The sequence below is a fragment of the Protopterus annectens genome, chromosome 1.part0, assembly GCF_019279795.1.
Source record: "Protopterus annectens isolate FY-2018-M chromosome 1.part0, PAN1.0, whole genome shotgun sequence".
Lineage (NCBI taxonomy): Eukaryota > Metazoa > Chordata > Ceratodontiformes > Protopteridae > Protopterus > Protopterus annectens.
Genome location: NC_056725.1, coordinates 788,372,730 through 788,399,231, shown reverse-complemented (window position 1 = coordinate 788,399,231; position 26,502 = coordinate 788,372,730).

Genomic DNA, 26,502 nt, shown 5'->3' with positions numbered 1-26,502 from the left:
GACATGGCCTTGTATGTTAAGCAGAGATTGCCTCTGAGTAGACGATATGCCACAGAGTATAGCTGGAGTTTTTTTAGACTGTCAGCATATGGCATCTGCTTTAGGCCTGTGATTCTTTTAGTGAGGTATTTCTGTGGCCTTTCCAGCTGTTGCAGATGTCTTGTGAGGTACATACCAAATGGGGCATTATATTCTATAATGAGCCTAATGAGGGATGAGTACAGTGGGACAATGACCTCCTTTTTTCTGGATGGAAAGCCCTTAGTGATGAGGTGTGCCATGTAGAAGGATTTCCTGACTGTTGTGGCGATGTGGTTATCGAAAGTGAGACCACTGTCCACTTGTGTCCCTAAGTCTCTCATCACACTTTCAATGTTTAGTGTCCTGCCACCTATGTGGTAGTTCATGGGCACATGTTTTTTTCCAAAGGGGATAACTATACATTTCTTGGCATTAAGCTTGAGCCCATGGCTCTGGCACCAGGCATCTGTTTCTGTAAGGCCCTTTTGTAGAATATCCACATCATTTGGGGATTCAATAATGGCTCCCAGTTTGCAGTCATCTGCAAACTTTGTTAGCCAGAGTCCCTTAGTGTTGGCCTGTACTTCAGAGAAGTAGATGCCAAACAAGAGTGGTCCCAGGACTAAACCCTGAGGTACTCCACTTGTCACTTGTCTGGAGCTGGATTTGGAGTCGGCTACTTTTACAGTCTGGGTTCTGTCAGTAAGCCAGTTGGCAACCCATCGAGTGATGTAGGGATTTATGCCCAGCATAGTAAGTTTATCTATGATTCCAGAGTGAGGGATGGTGTTGAAGGCCTTGGCGAGGTTCAGATAGGCTGTGTGGACTGCCTTACTCTCGTCCATAGCTCTGGAGACCGATTTGAAGAAGTCAATCTGATTCAGGAGACAAGATCAGCCCTTCACAAACCCAAACTGGGTGGGGTCCAGTCTGGAGGTTGCCAATGTCCTTGTTTATAAGTTCCATGATAATGCGTTCCATGCCCTTGCAGATCAGGCTTGTCAGACTGATGGGACGGTAGTTCCTGGGATCCAAGGCGGATCCTCCCTTGTGGAGCGGGATAATTGTAGCTGTGCACCACGCAGTGGGCACGAAATAAGCAGCCTCTGCAAGGCTCAAACCCAGGGCCCTGCACACCATAGACAAAGTGATTTACCACTAAGCTATGGCTTGAGGGATCATAGTTTCTTGCTGATACTGATCAGGGATGTCTTTCTTTCTTGGGATTTTACTCTTTTCTGCACTAGTTTCCTCCTTCTATTTTATAGCTTGTTTATGGCAGGGGTCCACCAGACTAGTTTCCTTTTCTTGGAGGAGTGAGTCTTGGTTTTGCTTGGGATAGCATGAGCCATGCATTCTTGCAGGTGCTCATAGAGTGCCTTTGTAAGGGAATCAGCAGCTTGGACAGCATTGTCCTTTAACATGGGGGCTATGAACCTTTCCACCTCGGTCTTAAGTAATGTGAAGTTTGCTTTTGAAAAGTTTTTCGCGGTGGTTTCCTTGATTGGGGGTGGGGGCAGAATGTGGATATCCAGAGTGATTAGTCTATCATCTTATCTTACCAGTGAGGGTTTGACATCCAGTGTAGAACACCGGTCGCCCATGTTGGTGATGACCAGGTCCAATATGTTGTCACCTCTGGTGGGGGTGTTGACCAGTTGATCCAGGGCATTTGAGTTTATAAATTCTAGGAAGCACTGGGCAAGGGAGTTAGTATTTGAGTAGTTCTCCCAGGTAATGTTTGGGTAATTGAAATCACCCAATATTAGGGCATTTGGTAGGACTTTCATATTTTCCAGTGTCTCCAGAAATGTGGAATGGGGGTCCTGGGTCATGGTGGGTGATCTGTAGCAAGCTACAATTTGAATTGCAGTTTTTTCCGTTGTTAGTTGCACATGGATGATCTCTGAGGCATTGTGCTATGGCACTAATCTGGAGGTGTGGGTATCCTTGATGAATATGGATACACTCCCACCTTTTGTGTTTCGGTCCGGGTTCTGTGGCCGAAAAGTATGGCATGAGTTATAGCCTGGAAGTGCTAGAGTGCTCTCTGGAGCCTTAAACCAGGTTTCTGTTACTGCACAGATATCGATGTTCTCCATACTGAGGAGTGCCTCAAGTGCATGCATTTTGAGGTTTAGACTTCTAGCGTTGAGTAGCATTGCCCTCAGTTTTTGGTTACTTGTGCTATTTACAGTGGTGGGTTTGTCTTTTGAGCCTTGTCTAAAAAAGGCACTATGGGGGGCGGCAAAAGCCTTGACCAGTATTCGAAAGCCCAAAGGTGACAGGTGCAAGCCCTCTCTTGCAAAGCAGTGTGGCTTATCGAGCATGTCATCCCAGGTGGACAGATACTGGATCCCCTTTGAATGACACCAGAAACTTAGCCAATTGTTGAAATTGATCATTTTTTCTTTATACTGTGGCATCATTCTTGGTGAGGGCAGAATGCTACTCAGGGTCAGGGTCATACGAGCCTAGGCTATGTGATCAGAGAGCTCTTCCATGTCTCTTTTCATGTAGTCCAGGGAGGTACGTCTCAGGTCATTCACACCAACATGGACAATGACAGAGTCATATTTGTACTTGTTCTGGAGCAACCTGAGTGCTTGTGTTATGTGGTGGATCCTGGCACCAGACAGGCATCTAACTGTAACCTTCTCCCTGTCCAGCCTAGTTAGTGGGACATCAGTGTGCCTGACTATAGACTCACCTATTACTAGTGTGTTGGGTATGTTATTTTGCCTTAAGGGCTGTGATTGCATGGCACACTGATTATGGGAAGTATGTGTTTCATGGTTTGTGATGGGGTGTGGAGGTTGCTTGGGTGTCTGCTTTGGAGGTCTCTGTTGCTTTTGCAGATTTTTATTTAGAGCCTCCGAATATGTTTTCATGTATTTATGTGTGTTATTTGCCGGTGTTGTTTTAGTAGGTCTATGTGAGACTGGTGGTATGTTGCAAGTATTTTCCTTCTCCTCTTGACTGTCAGTTCCATTCTTGGGTTGAGAGTGCTTTGCCTCCAGTTTGGCTGTATAATTGCATCTCTCGCATATATTAGTGTTTGGTGGTAGGAGGAGAGGGTTGTCTGTGTACATGAGGCAGTTGTAACATTGCCTCAAAATGCCCTGATTCACCAGTTGGACTGGATAGTACACCTAAAACTGCCCTTTTGACATGCCTGAATAGGTAAAGTGAGCTGTTTTACTGATTAGCTGGTAGAGATGAATAGAGAGCCTTGTCCTTCTGGGCAGTATAGGGGGTCTAGTGCTAGGGTTAATTAGTGCTTGCTAGGAGTTTTGAGCAAGTGCTGGGCTGTGAAATGAATGGTTTGAGTGTTTAAGTTGAAAGTTTGTCTAGTTCCAAGGGAAAAATTGAAGAGCAGACTTTGTCGAGCCGGGAATAGTTTAACCCTAGCTAACCAGCACTGCCCGGCGAGCAAAACCGTGAAAATGCATTTTTTATAGCAGAGAAATGAAAGAGATAGAAATTAGCCCGAAATGGCCAATAAACGACTAACGTCTGGGCTACAGCAAACAAGGCACACAAATTTCAGAAAGAAATAGATCAAATAAGCAGGCACAATAAGCCTTTAACCAGAAATTCACAGCTCAGAAGGGCAGAAGCTAGAATCTAGACTCTAGATCTAGAATATAGAATCTTCCATGCTGACATTTGATTTTTTTCCCCTTGTTTTCCCCTACTGCTCTGTGTTTTTGTGGTAAGACTTTATCTGTTATTAATTAAACACTATATAGTAGTTCAGTGGCTATAAAATGGAACTCTGTCCCTACTAGCATTCAAAACACATCATCTAAGGCCTCCTTTAAAGACCTCATCAGGCAACATCTCAAGCAAAGTTGGCAGTGCCATGATTGCTCCCCAGGCTAGTGAAAGCGGATAACAAATACATACTAAATCTAGAGCACTTGATAATAGTTTTCAGTCTTACTCACAAACACTGGCTAATCTACAATGTATGTACTGTACCTGTGTACTATGTATGTATTCTACCTATGTTCCAAATTTCAGCTGTACACCACAAATCTATTAATTACCTTTGTTTTTAAAATTAATATTTTTTTGTTTGTTCTCTCCACTGTAACTGTTTATGTGCCACATACCACTGTAAAAACATGTCTCTTGTAATTTGTGTGTATACTGATCATGTCTAAATAACTAAATGTGTCTGTAACTTTTCTTTGTGGAGCTTTTCTCCCTGGGCCTCTGCTAAAAAAAGGCCTTTATGGCTCAGTCAGTCACCCCCAGTTAACAAATGTAAAATAAAATAAAAATAAATAAAAAATTTAGCTGCACAGCAATATATCCTCTTTACTTCTGTTATATTGCATGAATCTCTATGAACAGTTCTAATTACTGTGCTCATTTGTTTTATCAAACTTCTAACTTTTTGGGTTTTATTGACTTTCTGTAGTCTGTTTATTTCATTGATCCTTAATATGTCTGTCCATCTCAATTAAATCAAGCAACTCTTCTCTTAAATCATTTTCTTCTAAACTGAGGACACATTCTTTGCTGCCTGTTTTCTGTGGGCATTCTACAGAAAGTTTCAGGGCATCTTTCTGTGCCACATTCTCCTTGGTGTCATCCTGTGCCATTCATTGCTCTTTCATATGGGAACTTACTGGCCTATCACTCCACAACATTGGCTGTGTCAGTTGCCACAGTTTCCTGTTCCTTCCCTTTCTGTACAACTCCAACTGAACTTTTGTACTGGTTTCCTATGGAAGACTCCAAAGCATATTCATATGGCAACTGATCAAATGTTTCCTGCTCCACTGGTTTCTCCTTAATTTGGGGATCCATTGCTCTGTACTGCTATGATGTTATCAAACTTAGATTTTCTACACTAAATCCTTCACTTTGCAGGTAATCCACAACCTCTTTAACTTTCTTTAACTTCTCCATTACTAATCCTCTTTTCTAATTTTCCTCTTTGTTTTCTTATTTTTAGTATTGTAAAATTTTCTATATCCAGATGCGTTTGCCTGTATTTCTCTTCAAATATATTTTGTACTGCTCTTTTTGTATTGATTAGTTTTGCTTTCTCCTTTGCATAAATATTGCACCATATTAAATCTCTTTCTTTTTCCCATGTTCATATTTCTTCTTCAGATATGTCCCCTGCTCCCCCTATTTCTCCTTACTTGGGGGATTACTTGTTCCATCTTACTGTGATATAACCTGTGTTAGCTCTCTACACTAAATCCTTCATTTTACTGGTATTCCATAACTTCAGCTTCTATTTTTTTTTACTTCTACGTTTCTAATCTTCTGTTGTACAATCCCTCTTTGTGATCTTATTTTTTGTATTGTGAAATTTTCCATATCTGGATGTCGAATGTCATTGGGGCTGCTTTTTTTATTGATTAATATGGCTTTTTCCTTTGCATAAATATTGTACCATATCAGATCTCTCTTTCTTTCTCATGTTCATATTTCTTTTTTATATCTTTCAAAAATCTCTAGATTTTGTTCTTTATATTTTTGCACTTCCTCAGTCACTTCTTTTTCCAATTGACCCAAGGTTTCTTGGTCTATGTAATGGGCCGGATTCACGAAGGCTTGCACGGTGTGTAAGAGTAGTGTAAGACTCCAGACAGCCAATATGTCTGCAGAATGATCCAGGAACATCCGGCAAGGGCGTGCAGGAGAGCTCCTAAAACGACTCTTGCACGGACAGTGTTAGGTTATGCAAATTACCTCATTTGCTGCTGAAAGCTATGCAGATGAGGTAAATTTGCAATCCAGGAAACACTAAACTGTCCGAGTAAGAGTAGTGTTATTTGCAGAAATGTACTCGGTTGGTAACTGAGTACCGTTCTGCAAATAGCAAAATGGAGCAATGACAGCTCCAAATAAAGAATGCATCCAGTTGAGGAAGCATGCCAATGGCCAAATATAAGACCATTGGCATTTATATGTGTTGCAAAATAATAAAAAAAAAAATTTTTTCCCCGATCTCCGATGTTTAAGCATAGCGCAAACGTGCGGCACTCTAAAAACCCCCCAAAAAAATAAAAGCCAAAAATAGGCATGTTATCACAAATATCCATCTGCCATGCAAGTGAATGGCAGGCTGAAGACAACATGGCTACTGAGCAGTGGTTGCTAAGGGAGGAAACACAGTGTGAGAGACGTAACCAAGCATTAGTAGGCAATCCTATGCAAATGAGTATAAGGATAGTGAATCCCAATTTTCCCTGCCATATGAACCATGTCCCTAGAGTGTAAGAGTAGGATTAGGGGAGTAACAGAGTAATAGATAGGTGACATAATGAGGGGGGCATGTATCAAAGACTGTAAGCTTATTGGAGCAGAGTGGCATGTGTCTGCTGTGAATTACACAGGACTGGAAGAGCCGTGTCTACAATTGTCTGAACTGAAACCAAGAAACTGAAGGTGTACGCTGTGGCTACCACCAAAGTTTCTTACAAAGATGCTTACACTGTGTGCATCCGTGTGCATGTCTGTACACCCGTTTAAGCCTGTGTGCATGTGTGTGCACCCGTGTAAGCCTGTGTAAGGCTGTGGAAGCCTGTGTGCATGGATGTGCACCCGTCTAAGCCTGTGTAAGCCTGTGTAAGGATGTGTGCGCGCGTGTGCACTCATGTGCACGTGTTTGCGCTTGTTTGCGCAGCGCCGCCCCCTGTGGAAACAGAAAAGAGAAAAGAAAGGAAAAGTAGTAGTAGGAAGTTAACCAAGGAGAACTAGCAGAGCTGCCAGGTGAAATCAATCAGAATCAGCCAATTACACAGGCAGTACACTAGCCCAGCCCAGCACTTAAAACTCTGCAAACAACATTCCCCCATGTTTACTCAGAAACACTGCAACACAGCAGTATACAAAGAGAAGTGAAAACTTAAAAAGCTTAACTGAGAAAAAAAATGTTAGGGTCTGCCATTGCTATTATAAGGCAACATGTGCAAGATGCTGACGGTGGTGCCATTGCGGATGTTGCTGAGCAACCCACAGTGAGGAGACGGAGAAGAGTGTACAGACCCAGGGTAACCTACCAGGGGCTACATGAGCTGGAGATTGTGGAGAGCTATAGAGTGGACAGAGAGCTCCTGCAGCAAATTGTTGAGCTGTGCAGGCCGGGCCTCAAACAAGCACTTAGCACACCAAATAATTTATTGTAAAGCTTTCGGGTCCACACCCTTCATCAGTACATAATAACAACATCCTTTTCAAACTTTAAATAGGAGACTCACTTAGTCACATGTTTCAGCCAGCCTAACGAACCTATCCATTAGTTAAAATTTAAAGAACTAGGTAGTTAAAATACAACAATTTAAAACTTCCAGACATATTTAATTAAATCTAAACATTCCAACTATATTCAAAAATATAAATCACATTAATAAATACATACAAAACATTCACTCATAAATATGACATATAAACATATACACATATAAATGTCTTACTAAAATGAATACACTACACCAACTAAAATCAAATTCTCTCTCTTTGTCTTTTCATCAATACAGGCTTTAAGCTAACAGCATTGTTAAGGCCAGGCTTCACATCAGCCTGGAGTCTAACAATCCACTCATATTCTTTTAACTCCAATATATTATTCATATCACCCTTTCTTACTCCCATCTCAACTGCACACACAACCCTAAATTTAAATTTATGTCTCTCACCCTCATCCATAATATGCTTACTCAAGGCATTTGTTGATATTTTCCTCCTTATATCCGATTTATGCTCTATGATCCTCTCCTTTAGTTTTCTGGTGGTCTTACCTACATAAAACGACACACAAGCTACGCATGTAGCTAGATAGACTACCTGAGTTTCATTACAATTAGTTAGGGCTTTAATATTATAAACTTCTTTATTGTTAGGGTGCATGAAACTGTGCTCACCTTCATATAAATCATCACAGCAGGTACAATTATAACATTTTATTGTACCTGCTCTTCTTTGAGGCTGTACATTTTTCTGCCTAAAATCTTTGTAGCAGAGTTTTTGCTTTAGAGTTTCTGAATTCCTATAGGCATAAGATGGCCTATCTCCTACTATTAACCTTATCTCTGGCATGGCCATTAAGATTGGCCAATTTTTCTCCATTATATTATGTACGGCATCAGTATTCAAATTAAATGTGCTGAGATATCTAACCATTTTATTCCCACATCTTGATACTCCACTACAGTGTGACCCTCCATTAAAAACAGGTTTATATTTATTTGCTCTCCCATTCACTACCTCATTATAATCCTTGTTAATAACACATGTCGGATAGCCATTTCTCTGGAATTCCTGCATCATTTCTTTAGCTTGTTCTTCAAAATTAATATCCATGGTATTCAACTTACTAGTTCTTATTAATTGAGACTTTAAAGTACCCTTAAACGTATGAGGGGCATGCATACTTTCTCTATTAATATATCTAGAGGCATCTACCGCTTTCTTTTATATTGCGGATTCTAGCCTATCTCCATTTTTATACAAATGTACATACAGGTAATTTATGCTTTGTTCCGATGCTATCATTTTAAACCTCAGGAATTCAGTTGTTTCATTAAGATACATTACATAATCATTCAATTCCAATAAGGAACCCCCCCAAAGCAAAAAACAATCATCCACAAACCTCTTATAAAATTTAACATTCATATTCATCTCATTTATTTCACTAAGTATTGCACGTTTTTCCCACTCATACAGTACTATGTTGGCATAGGTGTTAGCTATGGGAGTACCCATTGCTACACCCGTAAGCTGTAAATATGGCTCATCATCAAAAACAAAAATATTATTTGTTAAAACCGTTTCAAGCAGGGTACAGATATTCTCAATGTCTCTACCATTCATTTTAACTTCACTAACTAAAAAATCCCGAATTGCGTTCATACCGTATTCATTAGGTATAACCGTAAATAATGAAGTAATATCTAAAGATACCAAAATATAATTTTGCTTATCATTATTCAAATACCAATTATATAGTTCTTGCAAAAAAGTATTACTATCTTTCAGCACTGTGGAGCATTTCGTCAAATATTCCCCTAGAATTGTCTGCAGGTACTTCGAAATGTGTTGCGTAATCCAGCCTCCCCCCGAAACAATAGGTCTAAGAGGCGGATTCATCAAGTCCTTATGTATCTTGGGGATACCATAAATTTGCGGTATTCTAGGACATGGCACACTCAAATAGTTAAACAAATCAATATCTATATCATTACTAAGTTGCAATTCATAAATTGACATATTTACAACTGCTATATGTTTTTTAACATCATTATAGGAAATTTTTCTAAACGTGGATGCTGCACCCAAAATATTTCTAAAATTCGACATATACAATTCCCTATCCATTAGTACTACCGCTCCCCCTTTATCAGCCTGTTTTATTACTATCCTGTCATTCTTTTGCAGTTCTTTCATAGCCATGTACTCAGAATATGTTAAATTATACAATCTCTTTCTACCTCTCTTCCTATAAAAGGCTCTCAATTCACTTTCAACAATATTCGAAAAAGCAGACAGTATTGGACATAAAATTGGTGAAAATACACTCAATTTCTTACATTTTGGCATTAAAGAACCATTATCTTTAAAGATTAACCTTAAGCTAACCTTTCTGACAAAAAGTTTTAGGTCCATTACTGCTTGCACAATATCATCAGTAGTATTTGGGATAAATTTCAATCCTTTATTCAAAATGCTTATTTGGGCCTCAGTTATTGTTAAATTTGAAAGATTAACAGTACCTTTAATCATTGCGAATGTTGCTGAGCAACCCACAGTGAGGAGACGGAGAAGAGTGTACAGACCCAGGGTAACCTACCAGGGGCTACATGAGCTGGAAATAGTGGAGCGCTATAGAGTGGACAGAGAGCTCCTGCAGCAAATTGTTGAGCTGTGCAGGCCAGGCCTCACACACAGAACCAACGGAGGGGAACCCATCCCAGTGGAAACCAAGGTATGTGTTGGCCTAAAAATACTAGCAACAGGTACCTTCCAGAGACTAACTGGTGATATGATGGGGATTTCATAGGCATCAGCATCCAGGGTACTGCACCATTTCCTGAATGCCATGTCAGCACATGTCGGTGATCATGTATATTTCCCCAATTCCCGTGAGGTATTGGCCAGCAATATGCGTCTCTTTCAGCAAATAGCGGAATACCCTGAGGTAGTGGGTGCAATTGACTGCACGCACATACACATCAAAGCACCAGCCGGTGAACGGGGTAGGGCCTACATCAACCGCAAGGTCTTCCACTCCATCAACTGCCAGGTCATGTGCGATGCCCAAGGCATAATACTGAATGCGTGTGTTGGCTGCCCTGGAAGCTACCACAATTCCCATATCTGTCATCTGACGCAGCTGTATCAGACATTTGCCAATGGGACATCCCTGACGGTCACCTAGTGGGGGATGCTGGATACACACTGGAGCCGTGACTGATGACACCCATCAGAAATGCACACACACCTGAACAAGAACTCCATAATGAGGCACACGCACAAACACGAAATGTAATTGAGCGTGTGTTTGGGATGCTCAAGTCACAGTTCCAGTGCCTGGACACATCCGGTGGAGCCTTGCAGTACTCACCAACTACATGTACCCAAATTGTCATGGTATGTGCCATGCTACACAATATAATCCTGTGAAAACAACTGCAGCAGGAACAGCATGGGGCAGGGCCAAACAGCCCCCCACCATTGCTAAGGCCTGCACAGGCACAGCGTGACTCGGAGGAGGAACAACCTGAGCCTGCCCCAGTAGGCAGAAGGAGGCATGCCCAGTATGCCTTGGCCTTGGCAAAGAGGCAATGCATAGCACATACACTGGCTCAGTAGGAACCCTGGAAATGATACCTCTCTCTGACTCGCACATAAAATAAAAGGGATGCCTAATTTGACACTGCCTGTTTCCAAACATGTATAGGGAGTGTAGTATGTGCATCCGACATAGGCAGCCCTGCAGCATCACTGGAGGCATGATTGCCATGTTTTAAGCAATATAAAGCAGTGCTAAGCAGCATTTACCAATATTTAGTATATGTAAACAAAATTGCCTGTGCTAACTAGCGCAATGTTGGGCAACGTTGAGCAATGTTGGCTAAGGTTGGGCAAAGTCGTGCAAAGTTGAGCAAAGGCAGGTAAACATGCTCATATTTGCTTTACTGTTCCTTAAGCAGTCTGCTCTGCCCAGCATGAAAATAAAAAGCAGTGACAGGGTGCGAACCCATGATACTGTGCACTATAGTCACAGTACTGAACCACTAAGTCATGATAGCATTTCAGTGGCACAGACACAGCAGGACAATTGTATAGTAATGCAAACACAAAGAAATGCTGCATCATGTCCCTAAAGAGGCATATGAGTAACCCCCCCCTACAGGCCTATGCAGACAGAGAACATCAGGCCAGGTGGTGTGATGTGGGTAGTGTAGGCTATGAAGTTGCAATCTAATATACGTGACATTGGATGCTAGGATCTGCAGCACAGTAGTATGCCTCAAGCCAGTATGATAGGCAACAGTACAGACTGAAATGGGGTACGGTACATAGCAGTGCAGGCATAGCAAATGTGTATGTGTCAGGTGAAACCCTCATCCTATGTACACCCACAGTAACAATCAAGTGTGCCCCTGGGTAGAAATGTAGAAAGAATAGCTGTCCCCCCTGTATGTAGTAATGTTGATAAGTCTATGCAAAGTGTCTCATGGAAGCCCTGCAGGCACAGCATGATCTCTGTTGATCTATGACACAAAGGTGAGCCCTGCTGTAAAGATACAGCTTGACTTTCCATACACATATAGTATAAATGTCTATACTGGGCGTGCTCACACACTCCAACAAATGTAGTGGATTTCATTCAGCATCACACTGAAAGGTCATACTGGACATGCTCACACACTTATGCCAAATACAGAGGTGATAATAAGGGATCTATGGACAAATGTGGATAGACATCTCTACTTCCAGAAACACATTCACAAAGTTGTCAGAAAATCATGCTATGTGTTCACATAAACTGCCAAGGTCTGTGCATGTATGTCAAAGGAGGTTCCCAGTACTCATCAGTCATCAGACCCGTCAGAGAGTACCACAACACACTTGCGATGAATCAGACTAGGCACGTTCAACAGCCAGAAAGACCACTGAAGTACCCTAACAAGAGGATTACTGGCCTCAAACAGTTGCCCCATGCAACAAGACTGAATGTAACCCAATATGTACTCTGTTGCATACTGTCTACTCAGGAGATCTCTGCACAACAGACAGGTCTATGTCATGGCTACACTCAGATCTGTACTGAGTTACAGCTCAATGGCACTAAATATACAGACCCAACAGATATTGCCAACATCCTGGCAGATAGGATCACTGTTAACTATACCCCCCTCTCACCCATGAAAGAGCACACCGCTATAATGGAATACTGCAAAGTTGCTGTCATCATGGCTGCACAGGTAAAAAACACTCTCCAAAGCCAGTATCACAGCAGCTATGGGACCAGATAACTTCACAGGCTATGTTCCACACAAACCACAGAACTAACAGGCATCACACTGATGTACCATGTGCAGTTATAGCCTCACCTCATGCTTTGTGCCTGTTGAATGGTGCACAGTGACAGTTATCCCACTACACAAGGGTGGAGACATCACAGACCTCAGGAACTAGTGCCCCATCAGCCTGACGAGCCTACTCTTCAAGGCCATGGAATGTATCATCATACAACATATAAACAATTACATTTGTAATCCCCAAACCCTGGACCATAGCCATGTTGGGCTAGTAAAATGCAGATCATGTCACCTAAACCTGATAGATGACATTGAAGCAGTCAACAGAACCATCAACAAGGGTAAGGTGGTTCACACAGCCTATGTTGATCCTGCCACGGCTTACAGCACCACCCCACAGTCTGGAAATATGGATAAACCCACTAAACTAAGTATAAATTGCTATGTCACAAGATGGGTTGCCAACTGGCTCACTGACAGAACACACACTGTGAAAGTAGCAGACTCCAAGTACGACTTTAGACCAGTGATGAGTGCAGTACCACAGGGTCCAGTCCTGGGTCCTGTCCTGATTAGTATCTACTTCCCTGAAGTAAACTTTAACATGGAAGGTCTGTGGCTACAGAAGTTACCAGAGGACTGCAAACTAGGAGCCATAATTGTAAACACTAAAGATGTGGACATCCTACAAAAGGGCCTCACTGAGACAGATGCCTGTTGTCAAAGCCATGGGTTCTAGCTCAATGGCAAAAGGTGCATTGTCATCCACTTTGTTAAAACCTCTGTAGCCAAGAACTACAACATAGGCGGTAGTATACATAACACTGAAAGTGTGACAAGGGACCTTGGGTCACAGGTGTACACTGGACACAAGTGTGATAATCACATCCCCACAGTAGTCAGGAAACCCTGCTATGTGGCACAGCATATCACAAAATGTGTCTAATGCAGGATAGAAGAGGACATTGTTCCCCACTACTCATCACTCACTAGAACTATAATAGAGTACAACGCCACTTTTGCAATGTACCTAACAAGACAACTACAACAACTGTAAAGCCTGCAGCAATACCTCACAAAGAGCATTAGCGGCCAGAAATACATTCTTTTTATATTACATATATTTTATATATATATTTTTTTTACATACTTTACACACACACACACACACACACACATATATATATATATATATATATATATATATATATATATATATATATTTATCGTTTTTTATATATGTTTACCATTCTATATTCCTGAATTATTTGGGAAACCAAAGATATATATGAATTATCTAGTATATGCCTTTAATATATATTGTTCCTTTAAGGTATTAATTGATGTAGAAGCTGGATTAGCTACTCAATATTTTGAATTTCTGTATAAAATGCTTTGAGTGAATGATATTTATTCATGGATCTGATGAAGCTATAAGCGAAAGCACGCTTATCCATTTTTTCTGTTTTTATTGAAGAATAAATTAGAATTGAATATTATACACTTCCGCTTTTGCTCCGTCTCTACTATTTTTTATTATTCCTTCTATGTAGCTCACCCAATGTCACCTAATGTAACCCACTTTGTCTAGTCTGATGATGTCACCAACCTACAAATATACCTGTGGAAAATAAAACTTGCAGTAATGTGTATAGCGCATTGTGTAAATGCATACTCCTGTAGTATCATAAACCAGTTAGGTAGGGGTTTGAATCCTGTACTTGACAAGTGTTTGTCTGTCTGTGTGTGATCTCCTTGGAGAGGAGCAAACTTTTTTGGAGAGTACTCATACACCTTAAAAGTGGTATACTAATATTTGTCAGGTCTGATGATGTCACCATCCTTCAAATATACCTGTGGAAACAAGAGCTTGCAGTAGTGTGTATAGTGCATTGTGTAAATGCATATTCCTGTAGTATCATAAACCAATTAATTAGGGATTTGAATCCTGCACTTGACAAGTGTATGTGTATCTGTCTGTGTGTGATCTCCTTGGAGAGGAGCAACCTTTTTGGTGAGTACTCGTACACCTTAAAAGTGATACACTAATCTTTGTCAGGTCTGATGATGTCACCATCCTTCAACTATACCTGTGGAAAAGAGAGCTCACAGTAATGTATAGAGCATGTTGTGTAACTGCGTACTCCTGTAGTATCATAAGCCGGTTAGGTAGGAGTTTGAATTCTGCCCTTAACAAGTGTGTGTGTGTCATCACCTTGGAGAGGAGCAACCTTTTAGGAGAGTGCACATACACCTTAAAAGTGGTATACTAATCTTTGTCAGGTCTGATGATGTCACCATCCTTCAAACATACCTGTGGAAATAAAAGCTCAAAGCAATGTGTATAGTGCATTGTGTAAATGTGTACCCCCTGTAGTGTCACAAACCATTTAGGTAGGGGTTTGAATCCAGCACATGACACCTGTGTGTGTGTGTAATAACCTTGGAGAGGAGAAACCTTTTTGTAGAGTAGTAGAACACCTTACAAGTGGTATACTTATCTTTGTCAAGTCTGATGATGTCACCATCTTACAAATATACCTGTGGAAAAACAGCACCTCAGTGACGTGTATAGCATGCCGTGTTAATGCATGCAGCTCTAGTATCATGAAGTAGTTTAGTAGGTGTTTGAATCCTGCACTCGGTGAGTGTGTATGGCACTGTTGGTCAATGTATAGTGGGTTTTGCTTTTACTACTGTATGACATGTCAGTATGTGCACATGTGAGGTAGCTGTGTGGCAAACACATATACGTACATGTTACCTCAATTATTGCATGTGTGTGAACCCTGCTTTCTCCAAGGACACAACTGTCATCTTTGCCAGACTGTGCTGCTGCTTCCCAGACCTTAGGTCACATCTGTATGCTTGTGACAAGGTCAGCCACTGCAGTGATCCCTGGCCTAGGTCATCCGTGTCACACACACTCATTACGGTTACTATTGAATTGTGTGAGTGAGGCTTTATGGCCGAGGTATATGTTAGACCGGTTCTAACGCAGCAAAGTCTGTCAATGATGACTATTCATTATAGGTGTACAACAACCTTTGTGGATATGCATGCAAACCCCTTATTGCCTTATGTGATCCACTGAGGTATTTCAAAATACCTCAGGAAATGTGATTATCAAAGGAGAGATGACGTAACACTTGGTTGCATGTACACATCGGTACCTGTTCATCATGTTGGTAGCTACTACCTATGTGGTACTGTGGGATACTATGTTCTGTTAAGGTGGATGATTATGCTTAGTTTGGATAATAGCTTTACAGCATGGGTTTGACAGTTATCTGTCTGTATGGTACTCTTGTGGACGATGTGTGTGTCATCTGGAGAATGCATTATAGGCCACAGTATGCATTATCAGATGTGGATGGACATATCCCTACTGTGATTGCTTGTACCTAAGAAAGCTATATGCCAAACGGGAGTGGTCTCAGTAATGGGTGCAGTTGAATACCACTGGTTACTGGCATAGTATAGTACCTGAAGGATGCAAATTTTGCTGTGTGTCCTACAGCTGTGTGTCAGTCGTGAAGACATCATCTAACGATTTGTTATGGTCAGGCTGTTGAAGTTATGTATACTACCAGAATGCAGAACAATGACAGATAGTAACAGTATCACCCACAGCACAGTGTCAAACCATGTCATACACACATGTGTAGTCAGGTTCCGAAATGTGTGTAGTACAATGCATACTGGCCACCAATAAAAACTATGTATTGTTACTGTGTAATACAGGGCATGTCACCCTGCCCATGTGTCCACTATGCACATACATGCAGACAGTGCACCTCCACCATGTTCACAGATGTACATCTGCAAATCTGTGCTACACACATCCCACACATACTGTCCACTCTCTAACACATGCTGCCAATACTACACACATCAGCCAAGTGACACGTGGGGGAACAATACACTATTTTAACTAACACTGGTGTATACAATACTACAATGACAATCATAGCTTTAATGCATCATGCCTGCTCAGCTACACCTTCAAGCATATCATTACACTCTACTGCTGACAACATGGTAACATTGCTGTACTGATGTAAAGTCATCCTGTGCATCAGCACCATGGTAGCCTGTTCCTACATTGATGTTACAGATGACAGGAGGTGGCACAGGTTTCATCATATGCACATGGTGTGATGTTGGTTTGCCAGAGGCCTATAGTGAGCCATCCAATTGACACGTATGTGTGTGTGTGTGTGTGTGTGTGTGTGTGTGTGTGTGTGTGTGTGTGTGTGTGTGTGTGTGTGTGTGTGTGTGTGTGAGGGGCAAGAGTACTGCTATGGGCCAATGTTGATGTAATGCATGCGGTTATGTGTTAGCTCTAGATGTCTGGTTCCTGTGTGTGTGTGTGTGTGTGTGTGTGTGTGTGTCTGCATGCACACAGTTCCACCATGTGGCTACCATATATGGGTATTTGTGGGACAGCCACAGACCTTACCTGCCAGGCTTTACAGATCACCATCTGTGGCCACAGGTATGGTACTTGTGCCTGGCAGGGGTGCTACTGACACTATCAGATTCTAAGCCAGACTGGGTACTATCCCCAGAGGTAGATGGATGTACACTGGACTCAGGTCCCTGCTGCAACTGTCCAGAGCCACATGCACGTGGTCTTCCAGGATGTTCTATCCACAGCCCACCCCCAACATTGCTGGGGCTGCTACTGGCACTACGGGAGTGGCTGTGACTTGGAGGACATCCGTGGTGACTGCCAGCTGCTGATGTTGCTGGCATACGTCCACTTCGATGACTCAACCATCCCGCACTGCCCTGACACATGGACATGACATTGTGGAGTACATCTAATGTCTCTCCCCAACGTCTATCTGTGACCTCAGTGCAATGACAGATGGCACCTGCTAGGTCATGGATACTGTCAATTATGGTGGTATGTGCCCTCTGTGCCCGTAGTCCCTGTCTGGTGTATCGTTCCATACGTGTCTGTGCCTCCATGACAGCCTGGAATATGATTGACGTTGTCAGATCTGTGGCACATCCGCCAGTGGCATGATGAGCAGCAGTGCTCCGGCGAGAACCCCTGGACATCTGCCTATGTGGTACCCTTCCAGACATCTGTGTATGGCTGCTGTATTGGGATGCATGTGCCATGGATACCACACTGTCCTGGCCAATGCTGACGGTATGCTGTCCCTCAGCTAAGGGCATTGGTGATAGATGTATTGGCAGTATGACTGTGTGCATGGATGGGGTGGACGCTTGTGTACTGTCGATTGGCGGCCCAACGACAGACCCTGACAAACATGCCTGTGCCTCAACACACCTATCATCATCATCACTATTTTGCTCAGTGACATTGGTTTCCCCGCTGCATTGAACCAGCCCAAAATCAGCACCTGTGAGAGGAAGACAGGAAACACACTTTACAACCTGTACATGATGTCGGCACACATGCACACATGAACACATGCACACATGAACACATGAACACATGCACACATGCAGACATGCACACATGAACACATGAACACATGCACACATGCACACATGAACACATGCACACATGCACACAAATGCACTCCTCACTAAAACAGACGCGCACACACACACACACACACACACACACACACACACACACACACACACACACACACACACACACACACACACCAAAAGCAATACAGAACATACTCAATAGCGGGTGATGGTGGGGTACAGTATCACAAGGCAATCAGTTATATCACATGTGTCAGCATGCAGGACGTGTGTTGCTCAACAGCATGCAGTGTGGGTGTAGACAGCCCTTGCTAATAATAGTATACATGGCTTTGATGCATGTGTGTTGTTGTTCAGTGATCGGCCTCACCCTGGAATGCAATGTGTACATGGACACAACATTGCTGTGCAAGTATTAAAAGCTCTGCAATGTCTTGTGCACCATCACTCACAGGTATACATACCATGGCTGGATGCGTATCTGTGTGTCACATAGATATCCATTTCTGATTACTGCGTCTGTGTCTTTAGCAGATGAATGTGGACACAGGTGTAGCACACGCATGCTATGTATACACACAGGATGAGTGGTGCATGTATACCTGAAGGAATACCATTGCTCAACATAGCCATTGTACAGTTATTATGGTGAGTGTAGGACATATTGTGAACATGCCAGTGCCAGCTATGACATGGCATGCTACAACACAACTGCAATGTTAAACTTCACACATACACAGTGTGTGTCATGTGACCTATACACTCAATAGCATTACATGACTTATATGTGTCACTTTGTACAAATGGTGATTGCTATGCATAATGTGTATCGGTGCATATGTTTGCACACACACAACATTGAGGTGCATAGCAGTTAATGCTATGTGTGGTACTGTGGTCACTGTAACTGGATGGGGTGTAGTACCATGAGCCATCATCATGCAGCATCATGTGGTCACTCAAGGCTGCTAATGTGTGCCAGACCGGCACATACCATGCTGTACCGGAACTGCAGTACCATGGCTACATTCACCATTTCACAGCCAGTTGTTACATGGGTTTGTATGGTGCCCAATAGGGGGCATTGCCTAACATGAATGTGTTATGTGCTGAAGAGTGTCACACAGCCACATGAGAGGCATCTACTCTTCAGGTATATCATGTGTGCTGTGTGGATGACATTTGGGATACTGGAGTGTGACCTTACAGCGGGTGTCTGAATATGCCATGTGTAGCATGTTAATGTGTACTGTGTATGACAATGTTGTGTATGTTGTGTGCATGTGTATTGACTCTGCCTATCCAATGTCCCCTACAGTGTTGCCACAATTGTGTGGGCTGCTCTGTGTATTCTATGTGTTTTAGGCAGCTACTCACATTACTGGGATGTGCATAGTCTCACAGCAAACATGCACAGCATGCATTATGCATAGGTGTGATACGTGTACATGGCCTACACCTCACTTATGACATGCACATATAATTAGCAATTTTAAATGTAGAACACACTCACCAGCATGGGTCTGCTGCCTTGATGTCACACCAGAGGGACCTACAAGGATATGAGACAGTTTGTCAGTGGCAACAACTGTGGCATTGCTACTGTGTGTTTGCAATGTTACAGTAGTACAACGGTTGACAGTCACAGGCATACAGATCACATTCCTAATTATTAGTATTGCACAACACTAGGCACCACATCTTCTAACTACATAGTACACATCTCACATAAGCATGCTATAACAATAGAGGTAACAGAAGTCTACAGCTATGCCATGTTACTTGCATGCTCTGTGTCAACTTGCTGTGTGGCTCCGGCCTCCATGATGATACATGTTAGTTGTTGTTGTTGGCCAGGAGCCACCTGGCTCAGGAGCAGCTCCTCCACTCTGGTGAGGGGGGGGGTGGATGGCTACCCCACCACCTGTGGCAAGCTGTTGTCCATGGATATCAGACGCACGCTGCCGGACATGTCTAATTAAATCACTGCAGTGATGGCGTACCTGCTCATATGTCCGGTTATGCATGCCTATGTCATTTACCATACGGACAAGATCTTGCCACAGTGCAGTCTGCTCATGCTGGTCCTGGCTGGTTCTGGAGAACAGCAGGGCATAGTGAAGCACCAGGCTTGTTGTGATTATTTCCTCCTCTGCCGGGCTATAGCTGGGGTTACGATGGTGGGACATCGTCCTGGAAGACAATGAAACAATATGTGTGAGCAAGTCATGTGGCACACTTAACATTGTAAAGTACATATATCAATAAACTACCATATTTAGCAACCTATTGGCTTTCACAGGATACACACTTTCAATACCACATATCAGTGCTCAGCCCACAACTGCCTGACAGTGCCTGGCACACCCTATATATCGAACCATGTTTTGCACAGCAACAAAGATAAACCAGTATGTAAGTCTATAAACAGTACATGGCACATTGTATGCGACACAATGCACCACCTAGCCACAGGAGGTATATATCAAGCTAATGCATCAAGAAATATGTAATCCATTGCAGTGATCGTACAGTCCAGTTACAGTATTACCAGTATACCACACTAGTCGTTGATGGCAAACCCCTGCCTAAAAAATGTGCACATTCGTTAATATAGGTGGCATACTGCTGTACTACACTATACATGATGCTAGATACACACCTATATCCTGTAACACACATATGACCGAGGCCATGGTACAGGCATACACACACACACACACATCAGACTATCATACCAGACACAAAGGTATGGCAACCCAGATGACCTTTACCTGTGTACCATACAGTACTGTGTGTCAGTAGTTACGAAAACTTATGTTTGAGGTATGTAATCTGTGAGGACTACAGGGAACACACATAACAGTGTTTCCAAGAAATGTGGACATACACCATACTGTGCTGTTTAGGCATACAGCTTCAGGAAGTACTACAGTTCATACAGGAGTTGTAGTCACCAGCAGTAACACTCAATAAGCATACATATACTGCTTTAGCCTACAATGGGACACCCCAGTCGACACCAAGGGACTATGACAGACCGTATGGCATACTGTTTTTTCTGCCTAGCAATTGCATACACATCTTTTGCTGGGATCACAACTAGGACACATAATACCATGACAGAAACAGTTTCCCAGTAAGCTATCACACATATACAGAACACTGACACAGTCACCAACACATTCACCATCACATTCAGTCAACCTCACATAGCAATTATTGCAACAAGTACATGTGGGTGTGTATCGCTTCATAGGTAGGTAATAGGCTATTGGCCCTTGGGCCTATAGAGGTCTAGCCATACACTACCCTGGCCTTTGACACACAGGTAATTACATTTCACTTGGCCCTGACAAGCAGAGCCACAGAGGTGATTCCAGGGGTGTATTTCCTATCTCCCATACAATCATCAGGATTATTTCTGATGACTGCTATTTAGGAGCTTTGTTTGCTATTGATAGGTGGTTTGTTCCAGAGTATGGGATGTCTCTGAGATAAGAATCTATCCCTCCAGCATGTGCCGTTTATTGAGGTCACAAGGTTTAGGTCCCCTAGAGCGTGTAGCGCATAGGGATTGTGATCTGTTTACATGGAGCATGTCCAACAGCTGTGAGTTTGACATAGCTTAGTATGTTAGGCAGAGGTCACCTCTGGGTAGGCGGTATGCGACGCAGTCTAGCTGTGTGTTTGTGAGATGGTCTGCATAGGGCATCTGTTTGAGGCCGGTATTACTCTTTGTGAGGTATGTCTGTCTCATTTCCAGTTGCTGTAGATGTCTTGTGAGGTACGTATCACATGGGGCATTGTACTCTATAATGGGCTTTATGTGTGATGAGTAGAGGGGAAAACTGACCTATATTTCCCTGGATGACACACCTTTTGTGATGACATGTGCCACGTAGACAGATGACGTGACTAGTGTGGCACTGTGATTATCAGAGGGGAGACTACTGTCCACCTGTGTCCTATGGTCTCTCATCACACCTTCGGTGTTTAGTAGACTACCATCTCTGTGTTAGTTAATGGGTACAGAGTTTTTGCAAGAAGGGATGCCAATGCAGTGTCAACATTGAACTTGAGTCCATGGCTTTGTCACCAGGCATCTGTTGCAGTAAATATGTCCCTCTCTCCTCTCTCTCTCTCTCTCTCTCTCTCTATATATATATATATATATATATATATATATATATATATATATATATGTGTGTATAATATATATATATATATATATATATATATATATATATATATATATATATATATATATATATATACACACACACACACACACACACACACACATATATATATATATATATATATATATATATATATATATATATATATATATTTATAGATATATACGCACATACATACAAACATCCATTGGTGTACATATAGATATACATATAGGCACATATACAGTCCACCTTTCATGGTGGGGATATCACTTATGTGAAGGTTGTGAGGTGTACAGTTATGTCATATTATTGCACAGGTTTGTGCGGAATGCATTGAAGGTGTTCTCAGCCCATGTAGCTTTAGCAGGCCTCACTGGCTGCAACCCTGCAAACCTGATGAATCATACCCACAGCGTTTAACCACCACATATCATATACCAGCACTGTATGCTGTCTTGTTTGCCACACACTACAAACTACATAGAAATATCCACATAACAACCTTCAACATCATATACATGTCCACCCTTCACAAACAGTTGCAGTATGTCCCTTGCTCTATGCACATGTACAGATGCTAATATATCTGACACAGACGGATCTCTCCATATGTGTGTGCCATACACACACAAGGTCCACACTGTTGTAAGTTCATGTACCTCACAGCTGACCTGTTGGTCCTTGCTGCAACATGAACAGGTGTCAAATGTGAGCACACAGTAATATTAGAGGGTGTATATATAGCTGCAAATGCTAGATTAGCATACTAGCCTGGTACAGCTGTTGCCAATGCTAAGCTACACATTAGTATGACTATCATGCATTTGTTACTCTGTCACATCCATGTTTATGTAACCGTATGTGCTACACCCCCAAACAGACATTGTACACACTACTGTACAGAACACAGATAACATGGATCAGATGTTGAAATTTAATGCTGAACTACATATGTCACAGTCATATCCCACTGCACACAGCTACACACTGATTTCTCCATGCCAGTAGTTATGCAGGGCATCTGTGCATAGATACATACTGCTGCCACATATGGATGATTCAAACTATGTAGAGTACTCTTCATAAACATCTACTACATGCCAGCAAATACATAGCTGTTACATACCTTTCCTTTGTATGTGTTTGTATCTTTTGTTTCCGTGTGTTTACTGATAAATGTTTGTAATATATCTCAGTAATGTTTTTAGATATATTTCTCTTTTTTTCAGTAAAAAATGTTTTTCAATATATTACTTATTTTTCAATATATAATTTTTTTTACAATATATTTTTTCAATATATTTTTTTTTCATATATTTATTTTCAATATATTTGTTAGTTTTATAAATATATATATATATATATATATATATATATATATATATATATATTTTTTTTCAAATATATTATTTTTCAATATATTTCTTTTTGTCTATATATATATATATATATTTCAATATATTATTTTCTTCTTTCTTTTTTTCTTTCAATATATGACTTCTTCTTTTGATATATATATATATATATATATATATATATATATATATATATATATATATATATATTATTATTCTGCAACTGTTGTCTGCATCTGTGTCTTTCTTGCTCTCTCTCTCCCTCTGTAGCTGCAATGAAATGATTACATGTGTGGACAGCAAGTACAGCCTGCTTTTATGGGTATCTGCACATGTGCATGTGATGGCCTCTGCACCAATTGGTGGCCACCATTTGGCAATTGCATGCAGCCTGCTGTGTGGTACTTGCAGTACTCAGTGTCATAGCAACCCAATGCTATAAATTGCTAAGTCAGGTAAGCGTAGCCCTTTCAGCTTTCCAAAGTGGGGACCATGCTTGTTTGCTGTGGACACTATTGTGTAAGTCAGAAGGTTGGTATAGTTCTTATGACTGATGCTAGCGGTGTAGCCAGTTATTTGAATGTTGTAGTTAGACCTGAATGTTGCCACTTCCAGTACACAGTTGACAGTGTAGAATTGTACTCACCCCTACAAATGCTAACACAAGATACATGGGAGTATGTAGATTCTTTTCTACTTATACAATTTGCTGCCATACATACGTGGTTATTGAGATGTTTTCATTTGGCACATGAACTGTTTGTGAACTGCTATACTGTGGATATTAATGTACTCACTTCTGCACAGTTTGTGTTTCTTTTTGTTGACATTAGCACAGGATTCTCATGAAAACTGGACAATTCCAGTACTGAGTATGCCTGCCTTCATCCTTGCTGGACCTTGAACACACAGGTATTTTATACATTTGGGTGGGGATTGTCCTGCTATGATACTGTGTGGGAGTTGTAAAGTGCTGCTGTAACATTATTCACTGCTAGAATGTCTTGCTCTGTTATCACAATCATGTAATGCAATTCCACAACTGCTGGTAAAGTTCCACAGAACAGGTTTTGTGTTATGGCATTCATATCTTTCCTTTACATTCACTCATTCTGATGCATGATATATATATTTCAGCAACAAACTGCTGTATATCTACTGTGGTTTAGTGGTACTTCATGCAGTGTAGTGTGTCCAAGGTCCGGCATTTGTGACTGCCAGAGGTGTTTTATTTTGCTGCTGAGCAGAACAAGGGCCCTCGCATACAGAGTGACTAAGGCACTTTTAAGCATTTGTAAGCGGGTTTACACGGATTTGCATGATGCTTAGCAATACTTAGCTAAGCGCACACAAGTGCACACCCATGTAAACCCACTTACTACTGCTTAAAAGTGCTTACTCCCGCTAACCCCGTGCTCATTTCTTTGAAAGAAAAGAAAATGGGGAGATAGGAAAGGGTTGAAAAAGGGGCACAAAGAGGGAAAGACAGTAGGGAAAACAGCTCGGGATGTGCAGGCCGGGTGTAGGGAAGGTCCATAGCTGCCTATTTCTTTAACAGCAACAGCTGTGCATATACTAATAATTTGGATGGAAATTTGAAACCTTCCACCCCTGAGAGAGGGGTGAGGACAACGAAGTATGTTGTACTGCCAATTAAATTTCAATTTATGTGTCCAGCGGACATGTGTGTAAAATGGGCAGCTATGTATGGGGCATAATTTTTTTGTGGGAGCAGATTGCCCTTTTTTTTTTTTTTTTTTTTTTTCAGGTGAGAGTGGAATGTGGGGTAGGGGAAGTAGGTATATTTGGGGAGGTAGGTTGGGGAGGTAAACAGACAAGACAAACAAGATGCATACAGGGGCGTAATATGACACATGTGGTGGGTGAACACCATTGATGGGGGAGGGTGTTTGGAAATTGCAAGCCCATGAGCCCAGAGATGGCAACAGTGGAACTGAAATCCCCACCCATGGGCAGTCACCACTACACCTTCACAGCCAGGAGGGTGGCTGTGCTGGCGGCTGTGTAGGAGTGACAGGCTCACCCGTGAAACGCGCCACTCTTGCCTCGAACTGGCATAGAGGATCAGTGACTGAACTCTCAATCTCCCTACGCACCACAGCCCAGACCGTTCGGAGGGTGATAGGTGGCCCTTCCCCGGCCACGCTTGCATGGGGGGGATGAGCCCCATCCCCTGCAGCGCTTCCACCCGAAGGTGGCACAGAACCAATGGAGGAGGAGGTCCCAGGATGGGCACCGGACCTGCTGGTGCCAGGTGCCATAGCCAGCTGAGGTGGGACAGGTGGGTCCGCTGGGACCGGCCTTCCCATACGTTCTATGTTTAGGAGGATTTAATGACAATATGGGTTAGTAATAGCCAACAGCATTCCCATTTAGTTGTAACAGCATACAGTAGTATCCCCATTAACCCAACACACCAGAGTTCCAACAGTTGAACAGCAAGCATAACACATGCATATATAGAAAAACAGTGGACATTCCAACAGCATGCAGGATTGATTGGTGGCAACAGGCCACCAAGATTGTGGTATGTGAACAGGGCACATGCATCAAAGTAAATGCAGATATTTATAAACCAATAGGACATGTGTCCCAACAAATGTTATGAGATTAGACATACCCATTGAGGTGTGGAATTGCATTGTTTAGGCACATACAGTAGGATGTAGAAAGATACTTCCATTAACAACTTATATATACTTGTAGTTTACACTACATTCCTATTGACTGCAGTTATATATCCCCTACATGCATTATTACACTGGGCAATGTCTGTTAAATTGTAAAATGGGTTTTGCTAGTTCTTGATATACCTGACCTGTATCTGACATACAAACTGTCCTGGATGCAGATGTTACTGCTTCATATTTATATATTTCATTTATATTTAAATATCTACATGTCTGTATGTGTTCAGGTGACATT